The following is a 20585-nucleotide window of genomic DNA, read 5'->3' as shown; positions in this document are numbered from 1 at the left end:
CAAAACCGGGCTGCATCAAATGCCTGCAGCCTCTTATCACCCAGGGAGGCTTGGGGTAGCTCCAACGCTCAAAGCAACCGTCTCTGAACCAAACAAGAGTTTCTCCTCTAGCCTCAAACCCTCCAGTGGTCACCCTCTCCACATCAACCAGGCAGCTTTAATAATAGTAATAATAATTATGCTATTTCTTAAGCACTTACTATGTGCCAAGCACTGTTTCAAGCACTGGGGTAGATACAAGGTAATCAGGTTGTCCCATGTGGGCTCACAGTTTTCATCCCCTTTTTACACATGAGGTAACTGAGACACAGAGAAGTTAAGTGACTTGCCCAAGGTCACATAGCTGATAAGTGGCGGAGCCGGAATTAGAACTCATGACCTCTGACTCCCAAGCCCAGGCCCTTTCCACTGAGCCACTCTGCTTCTCTAAGGCACCCAATCGGCTCCTGCCCTCCTACCAATCCTCACTCCTCTCACACTACACCCCAGCTCACACAGTGCTCCTCTAACACCAACCTACTCACTGTGCCTCGTTCTCATCTCCTGCCTGCGACCTCTTGCTCACATCCTCCCTCCTGCTAGGAACTCCCTTCCTCCGTCACATCTGGCAGGTCGCTTTGTTTCCTAAACTCAACACCCTCTTGAAATCACAACTCCTCTAGGAGACCTTCCATGACTAATCTCTCACCAGCTCATCCTATTTTCCCCTCCAAATGCCACTTCAGGACTTCTCGTCACCAAAGCCCTCCTGTACTCATACCCTCTGCTTCCACCACTGTACTTAGGCTTTACACTCTGTTGTTTCCCCTATCTGTAATTTATTTTAACATCTTTCTCTCTTGCGAGGCTATGAGCTCCTTGAGAGTAGATATCATGCCTATTCATGCTATTGTCCTCTCCCAAGCACTCAGTATAGTAATGATGATAATAATACTAATGATGATGATGGTATTTGGTAAGCGCTTACTATGTGCCAGGCACTGTAATAATAATAATAATAATGGCATTTATTAAGCACTTACTATGTGCAAAGCATTGGGGAGGTTACAAGGTGATCAGGTTGTCCCACGGGGGGCTCACAGTCTTCATCCCCATTTTACAGATGAGGTAACTGAGGCCCAGAGAAGTTAAGTGTTTTGCCCAAAGTCACTCAGCTGACAAGTGGCGGAGCTGGGATTTGAACCCACGACCTCTGACTCCAAAGCCCGGGCTCTTTCCACTAAGCCACGCTGCTCCTCTAACTGTACTAAGTACTAAGCTGTACTAAGCACTGGGGTGGATACAAGCAAATAAATAAATATTAAGTGAATAATTATGGCATTTAAGTGCTTTCTATGTAATAATAATAATAATAATGGCATTTGTTAAGCACTTATTATGTGCCAGGCACTGGTCTAAGCGCTGGGGTAGATACAAAGTAATCAGGTTGTCCCACGTGGCTCACAGTCTCAATCCCCATTTTACAGATGAGGTACCTAAGGCACAGATAAGCTAAGTGACTTGCCCAAGCTCACACAGTAGACAAGTGGTGGAGCCGGGATTAGAACCCACGACCTCTGACTCCCAAGCCTGTGCTCTTGCCACTAGGCCATGCTGCTTCCCAAACACTGTTCTAAGCGCTGGGGTAAATACGAGGTAATCAGGTTGGACACAGTCCCTGTCCCATCCATGTGAGGCTCACAGTCTCAATCCCCATTTCACTGAGGCATAGAAAAGTGAAAAGACTTGCCCAAGGTCAACCGGCAGACAAGTGGAGGAGCCGGGATTAGCACCCATGACATTCTGACTCCGCATTCCGTGCTCTATCCACTACACCATGCTGCTTCTTTACAGTGCTCTATCCACTACACCTGCTGCTTCTTTACAGTGCTCTGCACACAATCAATCGAATTTATTGAGTCCTGTGTGCAGAGCACTGTACTAAGCACTTGGGAAGTACAAGTTGGCAACAATACAGTAGCCTGGAAGCTCCTCGAGGGCCCGGTTCTTGTCCGCTGCCTCTAGTGAATTCTGCCAAGCTCCAGCTACCATATTCTACCCCCATCAGGCGTTCAGTAAACGGTGGTGATGGGTTCCCCCCGTAGGCCCAGAGCACGATTGAGGCCCCCGGCCGAGTCCTCCCAGCCGCCACCACCAGAAGCTGATCTTGCCTCAACAGAGGCTTGATCCAGGAGAGGACATATGGCGAGGGAGCTGACGGATGCATGAGTCAGACCTTTCCTGCCTTGACGTCTGCACAGCTGCCAGCGAGTTCGAGTTCACTGGGCCTGTCCGCCCCCCTCCGCCCCCCAACTCCCCTACCCACCCAAGGCCGGCCGGGGGGTGTCAGCTGCTTGCAGGGGTCCGGGGCCTGCCGCCCCCTGGAGCTGCACAGTCACGGGTTCAGGAACAAGAGCAGGAAACATTTCTTTCTCTACTGGTAGTGGGGGAGGACGGGGTAAACACAGGGAATCCGTTCTCTCACAGAGAGAGAGCTGGTGCGGCCGGAAACACCGGCAAATTGGAGGGGTTGGGACCGGCAGACCCGTGAGGAATGTCTGAGCCGGGTCTCGGAGGGTGAGTTGGCGGTGGAGAGGGAAGAGTCGGCGTTTTGGATGTTCCATGCTGGGCTACTGGAGTCAGAGAAGCAGTGTAGCTCAGTGGAAAGAGCACGGGCTTTGGAGTCAGAGGTCATGGGTTCAAATCCCGGCTCCACCACTTGTCAGTTGTGTGACTTCGGGCAAGTCACTTAACTTCTCTGTGCCTCAGTTCCCTCATCTGTAAAATAGGGATTAAGACTGTGAGCCCCAAGTGGGACAACCTGATCACCTTGTAACCTCCCCAGCACTTAGAACAGTGCTTTGCACATAGTAAGTGCTTAATAAATGCCATTATAAATGCCATTATATAATAATAATTATTATTATGCTACTTGTTAAGGGCTTACTATATGCCAAGCACTGTTCAAAGTGTTGGAATAGATGCAAGTTGATCAGGTTGGACACAATCCATGTCCCGCCTGGGGCTCACACTCTTAATCCCCATTTTACAGATGAGGTAACTGAGGGGCAGAGAAGTTAAGTGGCTTCCCCCCAGGTCACACATCGGACACGTGGAGGAGCCGTGATTAGACCCTACATCCTTCTAACTCCCAGGCCCCTATCCACTGGGTCCTGGATGGTCCGTGTAGGGTCACAAGGGAGAGTCAGGGATGGAAAGTGGAGAATTAGGAGTGTTGGATGGTCCGTGCTAGGTCACTGGGGAGAATCAGAAATGGAGAGGGGAGAGTAGGGGGTGTTGGATGGTCCATCTTGGATCACTGGGGGGAGAGTCAGGAAAGGACAGGGGAGAGTCAGGGGTGTTGGATAATAATAATGATAGCATTTATTAAGTGCTTACTATGTGCAAAGCACTGTTCTAAGCACTGGGGAGGTTAAAAGGTGATCAGGTTGTCCCACGGGGGACTCACAGTCTTTATCCTCATTTTCCAGATGAAGGAACTGAGGCCCAGAGAAGTGAAGTGACTTGCCCAAAGTCACCCAGCTGGCAATTGGCGGAGTCGGGATTTGAACCCACGACCTCTGACTCCAAAGCCCGGTTTCTTTCCACTGAGCCATGCTGCTTCATTGGATGGTTTGTTCTGGGTCTCTGGTGGAGAGTTAGGAATGGAAAGGGGAGTCAGGGGTGTTGGATGGTCCATGCTGGGTCACTGGGGAGAGTCAGAAATGGAGAGGGGAATCAGGGATGTTGGTTGGTCCACGCTGGGTCACTGAAGAAGAGTCAGGGATGGAGAGAGGAGAGTCAGGTGTTGGATGGTTGGATGGTTCCTGCTGAGTCACTGGGGGAGGTCAGGGATGATAATAATAATAATAATAATTGTAATAATAATTATGGTATTATGGTATTATGGTATGGTATTATGGTATTATGGTGGCTGGGTCACTTGGGGAAGAGAAGCAGCATGGCTCAGTGGAAAGAGCACAGGCTTTGGAGTCAGAGATCATGGGTTCAAATTCCAGCTCTGCCACTTGTCAGCTGTGTGACTTTGGGCAAGTCACTTAACTTCTCTGTGCCTCAGTTACCTCATCTGTAAAATGTAAAATGGGGATTAAGACTGTGAGCCCCCTGTGGGACAACCTGATCACCTTGTAACCTCCCCAGTGCTTAGTACAATGCTTTGCACATAGTAAGCGCTTAATAATCCCATTATTATTATTATTATTATTATTTGCTAAGCACTTACTATGTGCCAGGCACTGTACTAAGCGCTGGAGTGGATACAAGCAAACTGGGTTGGAAAACAGTCCCTGTCCCACATGGGACTCACAATCTCAATCCCCATTGTCCAGATGAGCTAAGACATAGAGAAGTTAAGTGACTTGCTCAGGATCACACAGAAGATAAGCGGCGGAGTCGGGATTAGAACCCATGACCTTCTGATTCCCAGGACCATGCTTTATCCTCTATGCTATTCTGCTTTTCTTTATGTTCTGTGGTGGGTCAGTTGGGAGAGTCAGGAATGGAGAGGGGAGAGTCAGGGGTGTTGGATGGTCCATGCTGGGTCACTTGGGGAAGAGTCAGGGATGAAGAGAGGAGAGTTAGGGTTTTGGATGGTCCGTGCTGGGTCTCTGGGGTGGAGGCAGAGTTAGGAATGGAGAGGGGAGTCAGGGGTGTTGGATGGTCCGTGCTGGGTCACTGGGGAGAGTTAGAAATGGAGAGGGGAGGGTTGGGGATGTTGGATGGTCCATGCTGGGTCCCTGGGGAAGAGTCAAGGATGGAAAATGGAGAGTAAGGGGTGATGGATGGTTCATGCAGGATCACTAGAGGAGATCAAGGGAGAGTGAGGGGTGTTGTATGTTCTGTTCTGGTTCACTGGGGAAGAGTCAGGGATGGAGGGGAGAGAGTCAGTACATTGGATGGCCCATGCTGGGTCACAGGGGGAGAGTCAGGAATGGGGAGGAGAGAGTCAGGTGTGTTGGATGATGCATGCTGGGTAGCTGGGGGAGAGTCAGGGATGGAGAGGGGAGAGTCAGAAGTGTTGGATGGTCTAGGCTGGGTCTCTGTGGGAGAGTCAGGGATGGAGGGGGGAGCTAGAGGTGTTGGGTGGTTTGTGCTGGGTCACTTTGGAGTTAGGGATGGAGATGAGAGAGTCAGTAGTGTTGGTTGGTACAGGCTGGATCACTGGGGGAGAGTCAGGGATGGAGAGGGGAGAGTCAGAGTTGCTCCACAAACAGTAGGTGCCCAGTACTGAAGTGAAAGAAAGCAGGGCAGGCAGAGCAGCAAATGTGTTCACAACCTTCTTCTACCTTTAGCACTTCCCTGCAGCATCTCTGTCTGGAGAGTCTAAAGCCCCAGTGCAGAGACACTGGGGCAGCAAATCAGTCACCCCTTAGTCCACAAGTACCATCCAAGCAACGAGACCCGGGTGGGGCACCCGGTGCCCGTGAGGGCAGGCAGGGAGCTGGGCCCACCACCAGAAGGGACTGGAGCATGGCATCGGGGCAGGAGAAACCCTCACTGGAGGTGGAACCCCCATACTGGTCTCTGCTGGACTAGGCAGCTAGTCTCCCCACCCTCCAGTTGTTCCAGCTGTTTGTCCCCCTCCACTGGTCCCCACATTTCCCGAGGGTGAAGCGGGGGTTAATAGAACTGAGAAACGTGTCCAATGAAGAAGCGTGACATTTTATCATCCTAGAGCTATTTCTATTTTTAATTCCCCTTTTTGAGAACGAAGCATTGGGTGGCTGGTGGTTGGAATTCCGATGTCCTTTTGTTCTCTGAAGATCTCAGCGGGCTCAGAGCGGGGGCGCTGGGCCGGGCTGAGGGGAACCTGGGGAGCCCGGCTCCGGATATACCTGACCTCACTGTACAGCTGAAATTTTCAGAGAACTTGACGCCTTTGAGAGGCTTTCGGGAAGGGGTCCAGGGAAGGAGGAGTCCGGGGGAGGATGGGCCCAAGGGAGAAGAAGTCACAGAGTCAGTCTGCGGGGAGGGCTGTCAGGGGGAGGGCTTGAGTCCAGAGGAGCCATGACTTTACCCGAAGAGATCATCTCAACTCCCCTTGGGGAAGAAGCCGCCCCCACAACCATAGTTCTAGAGAAGGTTTTCCCAGCAGATGTTTCCATCTTGACCTGACCCCACGTCTAGGGTCTGGGAATAGTTCTGGGAGTCAGAGGGGCTGGACCAGGACAGATTGTGTGTGTGTGTGTGTGTGTGTGTGTGTGTGCGCGCGCGTGCACACGTGCACGTGCACACGCAGGGGTGGCGGGGGAGGCGGTGTTGACGCAGCCTGGGCCTTGCCTGTCTATTATCTCCCCCTTCTAGACTGTGAGCACGTTGTTGGGTAGGGACCGTCTCTATATGTTGCCAACTTGTACTTCCCAAGCGCTTAGTACAGTGCTCTGCACACAGTAAGCACTCAATAAATACGATTGAATGAATGAATGAATGAATGAATGAATGAATTATCTGCCCACAGGGATTCAATCTGCCTGCCCAGGCCTCAGCTCTTACCTGTGGAAAAACCCTGTCATGTTAAGGGGCGCTACAAAGTATAAAGGAGGGAAGGGTAGTCTGTTTGTTTGCAGTCTATTATCCAGAGTGCCTGTGGACACCCTACTATATACATCTTGGTAATAAAGACCTCCTATGTATGTATCTATGTATCCATCTATCATCTATTAACCATCTAGCACCTATGTATACATCCATCACCTATGTATCCATTATCTATCTATCCTAAGCACTTCTCACAGTGTTCTGCTCTGCCCTGCACACAGCAAGCACTCAATAAATACAATTGATTGATCTATCATCTAAGTATGTATGTATTCATCTAGCTATCATCTATGTTTCTATTCAACCACTTAGCTACCATGTACATATCTATCTATCTATGTGTCTATCAATCTCCCTCCCTAGCTCTCTTTAAAAACCCTGGAACTGACCGGCAGGACTGCCCGGCCCAGGTGGTGACCGGCCGGCGGCCCCGCCCACATGTCACTCAGCTTCCTGGGCTGCTGGCCCTGGGACTGGGTTTCTGCCCCCTCACCCGGCAGGGTCGCCCTCCACTGTGCTGAACCGTGGGACATCCGTGGTCCAGAAAAACTTCTCTTTGCACTGTGGGAAATCCCACCCTACAACTCTCACCTTGGCCCAAGCCGGGCATGTGCTCATACCACCCCTTCTTCCCTTGCCAAGCCTGTCCATGCCAGCCTCAGGGCCATGTGCTAGAAGGGTGGGTGCCCGTTGTGGACGAAGGGGTCTCTGCTGGTTGGAGGTCATAAAAACCCAGGCCAGGGCAGAACGGACTGTGGTCCTGTGTCAGCTTGACTTGCCCGGGAAATGGAAGCTCCTCGAGGGCAGAGACCAGGCCTTCTAGTTTTACTGGATTCTCTCAAGGACCCAGTGTGGTGCCTGCTACAGTGTTTGCCAAGCACCCAGTACAGTGCTCTCAGCACAGTGGTCTGGATCTAGGGAGTGTTCAGTAAATACTGACGAATGAGTGGCTTGGGGCTGCATAGGCTCCCAGCCCCTACCCTCACCTAGGGGTCCATCTGGGAAAAGCAAAGGTCACGGGGGAGAGATGGGGGAGGGGGGCAGCGAGCCTCCTCAAAGCTCGATACAGCCACCAGCTGGCTCAGGAGAATCTCCCCCAGCATGGCAGGTTTGTTTTGGCTGAATCCCGACTACCTAATCCTAGTGAAGCGCCCCCTCCCCCCAGCACCACAGCCCAACCCAGCAACGTTTCAGGAAACACGGCTTCAGCCCAAGGCAGGCCACGAATCTCATCCCCCTGCCTGTCCCCTGCGGCCCGCCCCCACCGTGCCGTGCATCCTGCCACGTGGCCTGGTGGATCCTATTCAAGACCTGAGTGCCACCATAGCTACCCACAGAGCAAGCCAGCCCCTCAGCGCCCCTGTTCCCCTCCACCCTCTGAGCCCCCTCTACTCCCATGCTCCCGTGCCCCTTCTCCCTCCCCCGTCCTCCCATGCCCTGCTTTACCCTCACCGTCCCTGCTTTAAGTTCCCCTCACCCCCACATCCCCCACACCTCCCCAACCCTCCATCACTCCCCTGCTCCCCCTTGCTCTCTCCACACCCTACTTCCGCCCCCAGCCCCACTCCCCTCCCCAATTCCTGGAGCAGCAAAGCATAAAACCTGCCCCAGAATCAGCCGAGCAGAGGGGAGAGAAGACCCCTCCCTTCCCCAGCCCTGCCCCAGGCTCTGGCCCAGGCTGGGCTTACCCCGACTCTGCTATGGCAGTGGCCCTGGTGAATGGTGCAGGGGTGGATGTGAACATTCTCCCCAGTTCCTTCACTCCCTCATTTCTGTCCCTGTCCGGGAGGACACCCAGGAGAGCGAGATGGATACCAGAGACAGCGGGCACCCTGGGGAGCGAGACTGATCCCAAAGACAGAGGACAGATGCCCGGGGAGTGAGACGAATCTCAGAGATGGAGGACAGACATCCATGGCCCCAACGCAAACATCTGCCTTGCCCTCTCGATCCAAAGTGAGAGAGACACATGGGGTTGAGCATCTTTGACATAGAGCATACTCTCCTGAATGCCAAGCTAGGGCAGAGTACTATACTAGGTGCCTCCCATGGGCAGAGCACTGTACTGGGCACCTACCATGGGCAGTACACTGTATTTGGTATCTACTATGGGCTGCACACTGTACCGAGCACTTTCCGGGAGACCAGAAAGAGCCTCCCCCATCCCCGCAGGCTTCCCAGCTCACTGCCAAGCCCTGCCCAGACCTGGATGCTGCACTGAGTACAGCAGAGTCTACTTGCTTTGAGTCACAGGGATCCGACAGAAAGAAAAGTGACTTGAGCGCTTGCCACCATGTCATCTCAGGTCATCTTGAACAAGGCAGCCTCGGGAGGGTGACACTGCCGGAGCAGAGAATAGGAGTGGTCCTGCTGGCACCTCAGGGAACACAGCCCTGACTAAGCTCTGTCTCCTCTCCCCAGAACCCCTCAAATCCCTGGGAGACCCTGCCCGACAGCTTTGCCGGACAACCTCTGAATGACCTTGAACAGTGTCCTCACTGGGTGACCTGGCCGGATAACCTCGCTGGACAACCTTGTCCAATCATCTCATTGGGTGACCTCACCGACAACCTCACTGTCCGACCTTGCCAAATGGCCTCACTAGATGACCTTGCCAGACGATACTGCTGGATGACCTTGCCCGATGACCTCAATGGGCAACCTCCCCAGATGACCTTGCCAGATAACCTCACTGGACGACCTTGCCGAATGACCTTGTCCAATGAACTCATTGGGCGACCATTGCTGCCAAACTAGAGAAAGCTCCCTGCTCCCACCAGCCTGGACGGAGAAGGGTTCTTGGCCTCGGGCCATGGAAGTTGGGACTGAGGACGACGGAACTGAGGCACAGATGGGAGAGTGCGGCTGGGGACCGGTTGCCACTCGGGGCTTTTCCACCATCCCTGAAATAATAGGGGCCGGCAGAAGCAGGGGCCTAGGCTGACCGGAGCAACGGCCAGGCCCACAACCAGCTCCCCACTCACCTCTCCCCTCTCTGCTCTCCTTCAACTCCTTTTCCCTTTCCCTCCTCTCTCACTCTCTCTGCCTTCCCCTCCTCCTGTTTTTCCTTTCCTCTCCCCCCTCCCCTCGGCATTGCTCTTCCTCCCTCCCCCCGCAGCCGGCACTGCCCCGGGTTTTGCTCATACAAACACTTCCACCCCCACAGCGCCATCGGGAACACGACGAAGCTCTCCTCGTCCCTCTGCCTCTCTGGGAAGGGGGCGGGAATCGGTGCCAGGAGATTTCTAAACGGCTTCCGTGGAGAACGCCAAGCAAATCTTCGCTTAACGGGCTGACAGAGTGTGGGTAACAACCCCAAGACCCATCAGCGGTGGCATATTTATGGGAGAAAACACGCAAAGCCATATTTCCCTCTCTGTCTCTGTGGCTCTCCCCCGCCCCTCCAGTGGGAAGTTGGCGGCTCCACGGCGCCCCGGGCGCATCCCCCTCCTCACCGAGACGACCTGCCGTGCTGAGCTCGGTCTGTCTGAGTCATCAGCCGGCTCCAACGCTTCGGAACATTGCACACTCGTGCACGTGCCCAGTCAGTGGCTCATTCAATTATTTATTTTGGTTTCTGGAGTTGTAAATATTTCTGGGTCCGTCTCCTCCATTTAATCAGAAGTTCCCTGTGGACAGGGAATGTATCACTTCTTTAGTCTGCACTTCCTAAGTGCCCAGCACAGTACATTCCGCTCCGCTGCTCCTGTGCTGGGCCAGCTCTTACCCAGAGGAGCCGGTTGTGGCCATGGATAGAAGAGGGTTGGGGTGGCTGTAGACAAGAGAGGGAGGGGCGGCCGTGGACAGGAGCTGGGTGGCGGTGGCAGCCGTGGACAGAAGGTGGGAGGCAGTGGCGGCTGTGAACGGGAAGGGGCGGGGGTAGGGGTGGCCGTGGACATTTCTGTACCTGCCGTGTCCCTCAGTGCCCCAGTCGCTTCGGTCGCCTTGGATCCCCATCCCAGCTCTCCAGGAGAGCCCGCGCTGCAGTGGACCATGGGGCTCGTGTCCCCTTACACCCCAGAAGTGGCTCACAACTCAAGGAGACACAGTCATCGGAGAAGCCCTCAGCCTTCTTCCCTCGGGCTCCAGGCAGGATATTCTGATGGCTCCCCAGACGGGCCACGGAGCCATCGGGCTATTGGCTGCGGCTCCGAACACTCGGTTCCCACTCTCCAGCGGGTCATGATCGGCCCCTCTCTTCCTCTGGGAGAGATAAAGAATGGCTGCGCGTGAACTCCAGCCCCCTCAGAAACAATCACTGATCGACTGGAGTCCCAAAGATGCCCCCACTTCTCTCTTAGACCACCCGAATTCCTTTAACCCTCTCTACAATTTCCTCTTGCTGATCCTTCAATCACCACGGCTTTACTTGTCGGACCTGGGGCAGGGGCATATGGGCAGCCTCGATAAGTCGAGGGGCTCAGGGAGGGAGGCAGGAAGGGGAAGAATGTGGAGTGCTATTCTGGGCACCTTCAGTGTGCCCACATGCACTTGAAGGCACCCATTTTCCTCACCTTCAAAGCCTTATTAAAATCTCATCTCCTCCAAGAGACCTTTCCCGACTAAGTCCTCATTTCCACTTCTCCCACTCCCTTCTGTGTTGCCTATGCACTTGGTCTCTACCCTTTAAGCACTTGATACACATCCCACCCTCAGCCCCACAACACTTATGTGCATATCCTTAATTTATTTATTTACATTCATGACTGTCGCTCCCCCTCTAGTCTTTAAGTGCGCTGTGGGCAGGGAATGTATCTGCTAACTCTGTTGTATTTCGCTCTCCCAAGCACCCAGTTCAATGCTCTAAGCACCCAATAAACACCATTAATTCACTGATTGACTGCTGGACTGGGCAATTTATATGTGCAGAGCACTATACTAAGTGCTTGGGAGAGTAAAATGCAATCGAGTTAGTAGACATGATCCCAGCCCTCAGGAAGCTTATAGTCTAGCAGGGTAGACCGACTCTAAGTTACAAGGGCAGAAAGCAATAGAGTGTAAAGTTATGTTCATTAGTTCTGTGCGGGTCTTAGAGTACTTGTGTGCTTTAGGTGGAGTGGGTGTGCTGAAATGGCCTTTGGGAGAGATAAAGAAGGAAGATTAGAAATCAATCGGAGAAGGCTTCCTGAAGTAGAAGTGTTCTCAGAAGGGCACTGAAGATGGGGAGGGCAGTGATCTGCCAGATGTGAAAGGGGAGAGAGTTCTGGGCAGGAAGGAGGGTGTGAGCTAGGGGTCTATGGGGAGAGAGATGAGAGCGAGGTACAGTGAGCAGGCTGGTGCTAGAGGAGCCAAGTGTGCGGGCCGGAGTGTAGTGGGAGAAGAATGAAGATGAGTAGTGGGGAGAAAGTCGATGGAGAATTGTTGGAAATTTGCGAGGAATGGGGAAGTGTGCCCAGAATGATGTTTTAGAAAGGTGATCCGGGAGCAGGGTGAAGTACAGACTGGAGAGTGGAGGGGGAAGAGGCTGGGGGCAGAGAGGTCAGCAGGGAGACTGATGTGATAGTTAAGATGGAATACGATCTGGGTTACGATGGGATTCCGATTTGTACTTCCCAAGCACTTAGTACAGTACTCTGCACACAATAAGCACTAAATAAATATGATCGATTGAATGAATACGAACAGTGCCTGCGCCAGCGTGACGGCAGTTTGGATGGAGGGAAGCAGCGTGGCTCAGTGGAAAGAGCATGGGCTTTGGAGTCAGAGGTCAGGGGTTCAAATCCCGGCTCCACCACTTCAGCTGTGTGACTTTGGGCAAGTCACTTCACTTCTCTGTGCCTCAGTTACCTCATCTGTAAAATGGGGATTAAGACTGTGAGTCCCCCGTGGGACAACCCGATCACCTTGTAACCTCCCAAGCGCTTAGAACAGTGCTTTGCACATAGTAAGCGCTTAATAAGTGCCATCATTATTATTATTATGGAGAGAAAGATTGTGAAGGGGTGGAGGAGGGATTCTGGAGATGCGGGTGAAGCACTGTGCCGTACACCCCTTGCATGCAAAGCACTGTACTGGGCACCTCAGTGTCCCCTGCTCGGGAAAGCCAGCCACGTCGCCTCCCCGGGGAAGGGGTACCAGCCCCCGCTGCCCCATCGAGGAGATGCCATCTCACCCTCCCTTCCCACACCGCGGCAGGTCAAGAAACAGCACCCGCGGCACGAAGCCTCATAAAACCTCCGGAAGGCTGGTGGCTGTAGGTGGTCCTTGCTCTCCGAGCCTCAAGGAGCCGAAAATTGTAGCCACAGCTCCTACTGATTTTGTTTTTATTGCGTCTATTTGTCCTTGTGTTTTTTCCTTTCTCAGAGTTTTATTGTTTCATCATTCCTAATGTGTTTGTCTCCAGTCCATTTCTCCCGACTTATACTTTCGGACCGTGAGCCCCTCAAGGAACGGGGACTGTGTCTAATGCCAATCGATGGGAAGCAGCATGGCCTAGTGGATAGACCACGGGTCTAGGAGTCGGAGGACCTGGGTTCTAATTCTGGCTCTGCTACTTGTCTGCTTTGTGACCTTGCACAAGTCACTTGATGTCTCTGGGCCTCAGGTACCTCATCTGTAAAATTTGGATTAAACCTCTTGAGCCCATATGGAATACAGACTGTGTTCAACCCGATTAGCTTGCATCTTCCTCTCTCCCAGTGTTCAGTATGTTGCTCTGCACATAGAGCTTAATAAATACTACAGACACTGCTACTAAACACTGGCATTAATTTCGTGCTCACTAAATGCAGAGCACTGGACTAAGAGTTTGGGTGAGTACAATGGACTATATTGGTGGATACAATCCCTCCCCATAAAGAGTTTACAGACTAGAGGAGACAGACGTTTAAATGAGTTATTGATGAGTATGCACGTAAGTGCTGTGGGGTGGGGCAGTGAAAATCCAAGTGCTTAAAGGGTACAGACCCAAGTGTACAGTTGAAGCAGAAGGGAGGGAGAAGAGGAAAAGTGAGGTCTTAGTCAGGGAAGGCCTCTTGGAGTTCACACAATTTTAGTTTGGGCTATGAAGATGGAGAGTGTGGTAGTCTTCTGGAAATGAATGGGGAAGGAGATCCAGGCCAGGGAGAGGATGTAGGCAAGGGGTGTGGTGGGAAAGATGAGACTCAGGTGTAAAGAGTAGGCTGGCATTAGAGGAGCAAAGTGTGTGGGTCAGATTGTAGTAGGAGATCAGAGAGGTAAGGTATGATGGGGGAGCTAATTAAGTTCCTCAAAGCCAGTGGAAAGGAGTTACTCTGTGATGCAGTGGTGGATGAGAAACCATTGGAGGTTTTAGAGGAGTGGGGGGAATGTTTGGTTTGGTTTTTTTTAGAAAAATGAACAGGCAGCAGAGTGAAGTAGGACTGAAGAGGGGAGAGGCAAGAGGCAGGGAGGTCTGCCAGGGGGCTGATGCAGTAATCAAAGTGGGATACGATGAGTGCTTGGATCAATTTGGTAGCAGTAGGGATAGACTGAGGGATAGATAGAGGAAGGTTCTGAGGTGTGAAGATGGAACTAATAGGATTTGGTGACGATGATGACAACTAGTTTTATTACGACTACTACTGGTCATTCATAATCCACTAGGTGACTAAGGCACCTTTTCTTGTATGAAAACATCTAATTCAAATGACTTTTTCCTTTCCATTCCCCACATGCAGAAACCCTTCCCCTTTTTTGGCAGAGTGAAAAGGGTCACCCATCAGAGCCCCGTGGTCACAGCCCCTCTTGATGACAGAGACTGTTCCAGTCCTCTCTAGCACCCAAGGCCACGGGCTCTAGGGAGTGTCCAAACCAGCTTCCAGTAGCCGGCTCCCCTCTCAAGCCTCCTGCTGCCACCCTGAACCCCGAGGGGCTCCGGCTCCCGGGCATGGCCCGGGCATAGCCAGTAGCCCACGAGGGTGACCGCTGGCCTGTGGAAGGCCGCTCTTCCATCCGAGGGCAGAGAGCGGGCTGGGCTCCCTTGTGCCAGGTCAGCACCGGCTCCTGCCGGGCCCAAGATTCACTCAATTATCGTTCCCCATTGAATACCCACTGGGCATCAGGCCCCGGGGAAGCATCCAGAGGTCCCAGCAAACCTAGGGTGACAAGGTCAGGTGATCTGAAACTCAGGAGCCCAGCAGCCCCACCCTGGGTAGAGCGCGGTGATGATAGGTACGACGAGCTACCCCTTCCTCTCTCCGAGGTCAGGGAGGGCCAACTCGCACCCTCTCAGGAGCTCCCTGGTGGGGGGCAGGGTCTTTGCTGGGGAGCCTGTGCCCTGGACTGAAGCGGCTTGGGGGCAGCAGGGTCAACGCCCCAGGAGGAGTGGGGTCGGTGCCCCAGTCACAGGTAGCCTCCGTCTGGGAAATAAATATTCCCTGGGTTTTGGGCAGGGGCACCATGGCCACTGCCATGCTTTGGAGGGGAGGCTACACCCAGCACATTTACCCACATAGCCCACGGCAACCGTCACTCGACAGGGGCACAGGGTGACCTCCCCCCACCCCTACACTGCAACACAGCCACTGCACTGGAGGAGGGCCACACCCTGCACTGCCAATCAATCAATGGTATTTATTAGTCAGTCAATCATATTTATTGAGCACTTACGTTACGCAGAGCTCTGTACTAAGCTCTAGGGAGAGTACAATGTATCCACATAACAGACACACACATTCCCTGCCCACAGTGAGTTTACAATCTAAAGGGGGAGACAGACAATTAATATAAATAAGTGACAGATATGGGCATGAGTGGTGTGGGGCTGGGAGTGGGGAATGAATAATGGGAACAAGCCAGGGTGATGCAAAAGGGAGTGGGGGAAGAGGAAAGGAGGGCTTAGTCAGGGAGGCCTCTTGGAGGAGATGTGTCTTCAATAAGGCTTTCAAGTGGTAAGGTCTGCTGGAATTATTGAGTGCTTACTGTGTGCAGAGCACTATGCTAAGCACTTGGGAGAGTCCAATACAATAGAGCGGTAGACATGATCCTTGCCCACAAGGAGCACACAGTCTAGAGGAGGAAACAGAGATACTGAGATAAATTACAGATAGGTTCAGACCAGAATATAGAGCTATGTATTTAAGTGCACTGCAGTGTGAGGGGCTGCACTCTGCACTGTAACACCATCACTGTACTGGGAGAGGACACCTCTTGCATCACACTGCCACAAGGGCAGGGGAGACCCCGCACGCTACACTGTAACCTAATCACAGTATTGGGTGGCACCCCACCCTGCAATACAGAATCACAGCATCAAGGGGACGGGTGACCACACCCCTCACATCTCACTGAAATACAGTCACTGTGTAGTTGAGGAAGCCCTCACATTACACAGTCCTTCTCCAATATCATCACCTGCAGGGGAGCATGCCTTCCCCCCCAGCTGCAATTCTGTCACTGCTCAAAGGAAGACCCGCACATCATAAATCTCACTGCAATGCTGCCACTGTGCCAGCCGGGTTTGGGGAGGGTGGGGGTGGCCTGTACATTACACATCCTTCTAGACTGTGAGCCCGCTGTTGGGTAGGGACTGTCTCTATGTGTTGCCAACTTGTACTTCCCAAGCGCTTAGTACAGTGCTCTGCACACAGTAAGCGCTCAATAAGTACGATTGAATGAATCCCACTTCAAGCGTCTCTGAATGGGGGAGACCTGCACCCTGAACTGCAACACTGGCATTGCAAAGGGTGTATGTGGCCTGTACCCACACCTTGTCCCGCACCCACACCTTGTCCTGCAACACCGTCACTGGAATGGGGAGCCCGCATACCACACATCTCACTGTTAACACCGGCAGGGAGGATGGCCTGAACATGAGAATCCCGGCTCTGTCACTTGCCTGCTGTGTGTCATTGGGCAGCTCATTTCACTTCTCTTTACCTCAGTTTACTCATCTATAAAATGGGGATTTGGACTATGTGCCCCATGTGGGTCGGGGACTGTGCCTGGCCCAAATTATCCTCTGCTTGGCACATAGTTAGCACTTAATAAATAGCACAGTTATTATTGTTATGACAACCCACTACAACAGTCACTGCACGGGGGTGACCCATACAATAATAATAATAATAATAATAATAATAATAATAATAATAATAATGGTATTTGTTAAGCACTTACTATGTGCCAAGCACTGTTCTAAGGGCTGGGATAGATACAAGGTTATCAGGCGGTCCCCAAGTGGGGCTCACAGTCTTAATCCCCATTTTGCAGATGAGGTAACTGAGGCACCGAGAAGTTAAGTGACTTGCCCAAAGTCACCCAGCTAAGTGGCAGAGCCACGACCTCTGACTCCCAAGCCCGTGCTCTTTCCGCTAAGCCACAGTGCTTCTCTATATCCCATAACCCACACTGCAATACCATCATTGCACGAGGATGTGTGTGACCTGTACTCACACCCCACATCACAACATCATCACTGCCAGAGGTTCCTGCAACCCAACAGAGTCACTGCATGAGGAGTTGGGGCAGAGGGGTGACACATGCACCACCATTCCATTGCAACACTGCTACTGCACCAGAGGGGTGGGGGGGGGGGGGGGGGTTGGGGGAGAAGATAACCTGCCTGTCACACATCTCACTTAACAGTCCCTGCATGGGGGCGACGCAATACTAATAATACTAATAATAATAACGGTATTTATTAAGTGCTTACTATGTGCAAAGCACTGTTCTAAGCACTGGGGAGGTTACAAGGTGATCAGGTTGTCCCACTGGGGGCTCACAGTCTTAATCCCCATTTTACAGATGAGGTAACTGAAGCCCAGAGAAGTTAAGTGACTTGCCCAAAGTCACACAGCTGACAAGTGGCGGAGCTGGGATGTGAACCCATGCCCTCTGACTCCAAAGCCCGGGCTCTTCCCACTGAGCCACGCTGCTTCTCTACCCTACGCTGCAACCCCAATCCTCCACAGAAGTGTGTAACCGAAACCCAACACGGTCGCCGTCCTGGGGGGAACGGCACGACACATATCTCACTGCAAGTCACTGCCATTGGGGCGGGGGGCTGCACACCCCACACTGCAATGCCATCACCGCCAGGAGTTGAAGCCCAAATCGAGCCAAGTCCAGAGAGAGCCTCCATTCCGAAGAGGGGGTGCAGGTCTGTTTGGAGGTGAATCCCATGGTAAGAATAGTCCGAGACCGGCTCCCTCCATCTGATCCGAACCCACCCAGGAGACCCTGCCACAGCCCCCGACCTCCCCTGGGCCGGCCCTCAGTGTCCACCATCAAGGCACCTCTATGTTAACACTTTCCTCCCCCCAGCTCCAAAGCGGATCTTTGACTGGTGCTGTTCAGATCCTGGGGAGGAGTTGGGCCATTCAATCATATTTATTGAGCACTTACTGTGTGCAAAGCACTGTACTAAGCACTTGATGTGCGCCCAAGGTCGAATACACACACACACACAGACACACGCATGTGTGTCCACAGTCCAACACACACACACACACACACACACACACCCCTAAATGTGCATCCATGATTGAATACACACACACACACACACGCATACCCGCGTGTGTGCCCATGCTCCAACATGTACACCCTCATGTGGGCCCACGGTCGAATACACAAGCATGCATGCCTACATGTGTGCCCATGGTCCAACATGCCCTCCTGCACATGCGCCCACAGTTGAATACACACACAAGCGTACCTGCATATACACCCACAGTCCACCACACACACACACACACACACATTTACCTATGCAACCATGGTGAAACGCACACGCATCCCTACCTGTGTACCCACAGTTCAATATACAAAAGTGCACGCATGCACACACACAAACGCACACACCTGCATGTACACCCATGGTCAAACACCCAGAGGCACACCTGGACGTGTAACCTTGGTCAAACAAACTCACATGTATACCTGTGTGTGTACCCCCGATCAAACACACTCACATGCATACCGGCATTTGTACCCCCGGTCAAACGCACGCACGCACACGCATACCTGCTTGTGTCCCCCCCGGGAAACGCACACCCGTGTATAAGCCCACAATCCCAAACACGCACAGACACACACACTTACCTGTGCACCCACACTCCAACACACACACACACAGCCCCATCATCTCTGCAGCTTCGACAGCACAACTCGGTCACCAGAATCCACTAGGTGCCCCACCCAGCCCTCCAATCCAGTTTCCTTGTTGAGGGCATCTTCGGTTCTCGATCCGAGGGCCAGTGGAGCCCCCGACCCCCCGACGCTGCTCGCCGCCGGGACCCCGGGGGTGGGGGGGGGGGGTCTCCGAACCCCCCGCGAGCAAAGCTCCGGTACCTCACCCCTCCAGCCCTTTCGGGGGAGTCCGGGAGGGAGACTCCAGCCCAGTCCGGCCCTAGGGGGGCTGAGGAGGGCTGGGCTCCCGGACGCCGCGGTCTAGGCAGTCTTTGGGGGGGACCGTCGGGTCCACGGGGTCGGGGCTGGGGGTGGACTGGGGGCAGGGGGGTGGGCTGTCCGGGCTGGGCAGGGGCCGGGGCCCGTGGGGGGGGGGGAGGTCCGGGGTGCCCGGCGGCCGCTTGGCACTCACCGCCTGAGCCCCTGGCAGGACGCCGGCCAGGACATGGTGGAGCTCTTCAGGCCGGGCCTCCGGCCGCCGGCCGCCGCCAACGAGGCGCGCTCCGGGTCCCAGGAGCCGCGGGGCCGGGGCCGGAGCCGGCCCGGACCGCTCCCCCCCGACGACGACGACGACGACGGCCCCCCCGACGGCAGAGCCCGGGGGCCTGGGCCGGGGGCCGGGCTCGGCGGGAGGAGGAACGGGACCTGCTGAGGAGGCTGGGGAGAAGGAGGCTGGGGAGAAGGAGGCTGGGGAGGAGGGGGCTGAGGCTGAGGCTGAGGCTGCTGCTGCTGGTGGTGGTGGCGGCGCCGGTGCCGCTGCTGCTCCTGCTCCTGCTTCCACAGATGCTTGGGGGGCCGCAGCGTGGCGGCCCCGCCGCCCCCGGCCGCCCCGGCCCCGCTGTCCTGCATCCTCCGCCCGGACTAGGGGTCCCCTGGCCCCGGCCCCGGCGGAGAACCGGCTGTGGAGCGGAGGGAGGAGCCGGAGGGGACCGGGGGGCGGGGGCCGGAGGGGGCCGGGCCGGGGGCCCGGGGCGCTGCGGGACCCAATGAGGCCGCTCCGGCTCCGCCCCCAGACCCCCAGCCCGGCCCCCGGACAGAATGACTGCCCTCCTGCCCGCCCGCCGGCCCGCCCGCCCGCCCACGGACGGCCGGGGGCGGGGCTGTGCCCGGGGAGGGGCGCGGCGCGGGGAGGAGGGAACCGAGCTGTAGGGGCGGGGGGGGCCCTGCCAGGGGACGGGGAAGGAGGGGACGGTGCCCAGGGGGCGAGGGCTGTGCTACGGGCGGGGCCGGGCCCGGGCCGGGGGGCGGGAAGGAGAGGGGAGAGCTCGGCCCCGGGCGGGGCGGGGCCAGGGGCGGGGGGCGGCAAGGAGAGGGCAGAGCTCTCACAGGGGCGGGGCTGGGCCAGGGGCGGGGGGCGGCAAGGAGGAGGCGGGGCTCTGCCCGGGGCGGGGCCGTGCCAGGGGCAGCGGGCTGGAAGGAGAGAACAGAGCTCTGCCCGGGGCGGGGCGCGGGAAGGAGAGGGCAGAGCTCTGCCCGGGGCGGGGGGCGGGAAGGAGGAGGCGGGCACTGCCCTGGGCGGGGCCGTGCCACGGGCAGGGGGCGGGAAGGAGAGAACAGAGCTCTGCCCGGGGCGGGGCGGGGGGCGGGAAGGAGAGGGCAGAGCTCTGACAGGGACGGGGCTCTGGGGCGGGGCGGGGTTCGTGGGGGCGGGGTTCGTGGGTGCGGGGTTCGTGGGTGCGGGGTTCGTGGGCGCGGGGTCGAGGCCCCTTCCCGCCGCGCAGGGTCGGGCCCCGCAGGTTCGGCTCCGGGAGCCGAGCCGAGGTCTGGGCCGGAGGGTGCGGAGGAGCGGAGCACCTGCCAACCCCGCGGCTCCTCCCCGCGGCTCCTCCCCGCGGCTCCTCCCCGCGCCCCCTCCCCGCGGCTCTTCCCCGCGCCCCCTCCCCGCACCGCCACGGAAAAATTGGACAGCGCCCACCGAGCGGGGCCTTCCCAGACTGAGCCCCCTCCTTCCTCTCCCC

The 20585-nt window shown here is 55.2% G+C and overlaps 1 protein-coding gene across 1 annotated transcript in view; it reads right to left on the bottom strand.

Moving 5' to 3' along the window:
- The window catches only part of PDE4D (phosphodiesterase 4D), a 179601-nt gene extending 160547 nt beyond the window's left edge, over positions 1-19054 (bottom strand). The window contains exon 1 of the mRNA XM_038765439.1: positions 19040-19054. The gene's annotated coding sequence lies outside the window, so the exon portion shown is untranslated. The remainder of the gene's footprint in view (positions 1-19039) is intronic.
- Positions 19055-20585: the final 1531 nt, after the last annotated feature.

This window comes from Tachyglossus aculeatus, chromosome 23 (assembly GCF_015852505.1).
Source record: "Tachyglossus aculeatus isolate mTacAcu1 chromosome 23, mTacAcu1.pri, whole genome shotgun sequence".
Lineage (NCBI taxonomy): Eukaryota > Metazoa > Chordata > Mammalia > Monotremata > Tachyglossidae > Tachyglossus > Tachyglossus aculeatus.
The sequence above is the reverse complement of the archived record's forward strand: the minus strand, read 5'-3'. Positions and strand labels throughout refer to the sequence as shown.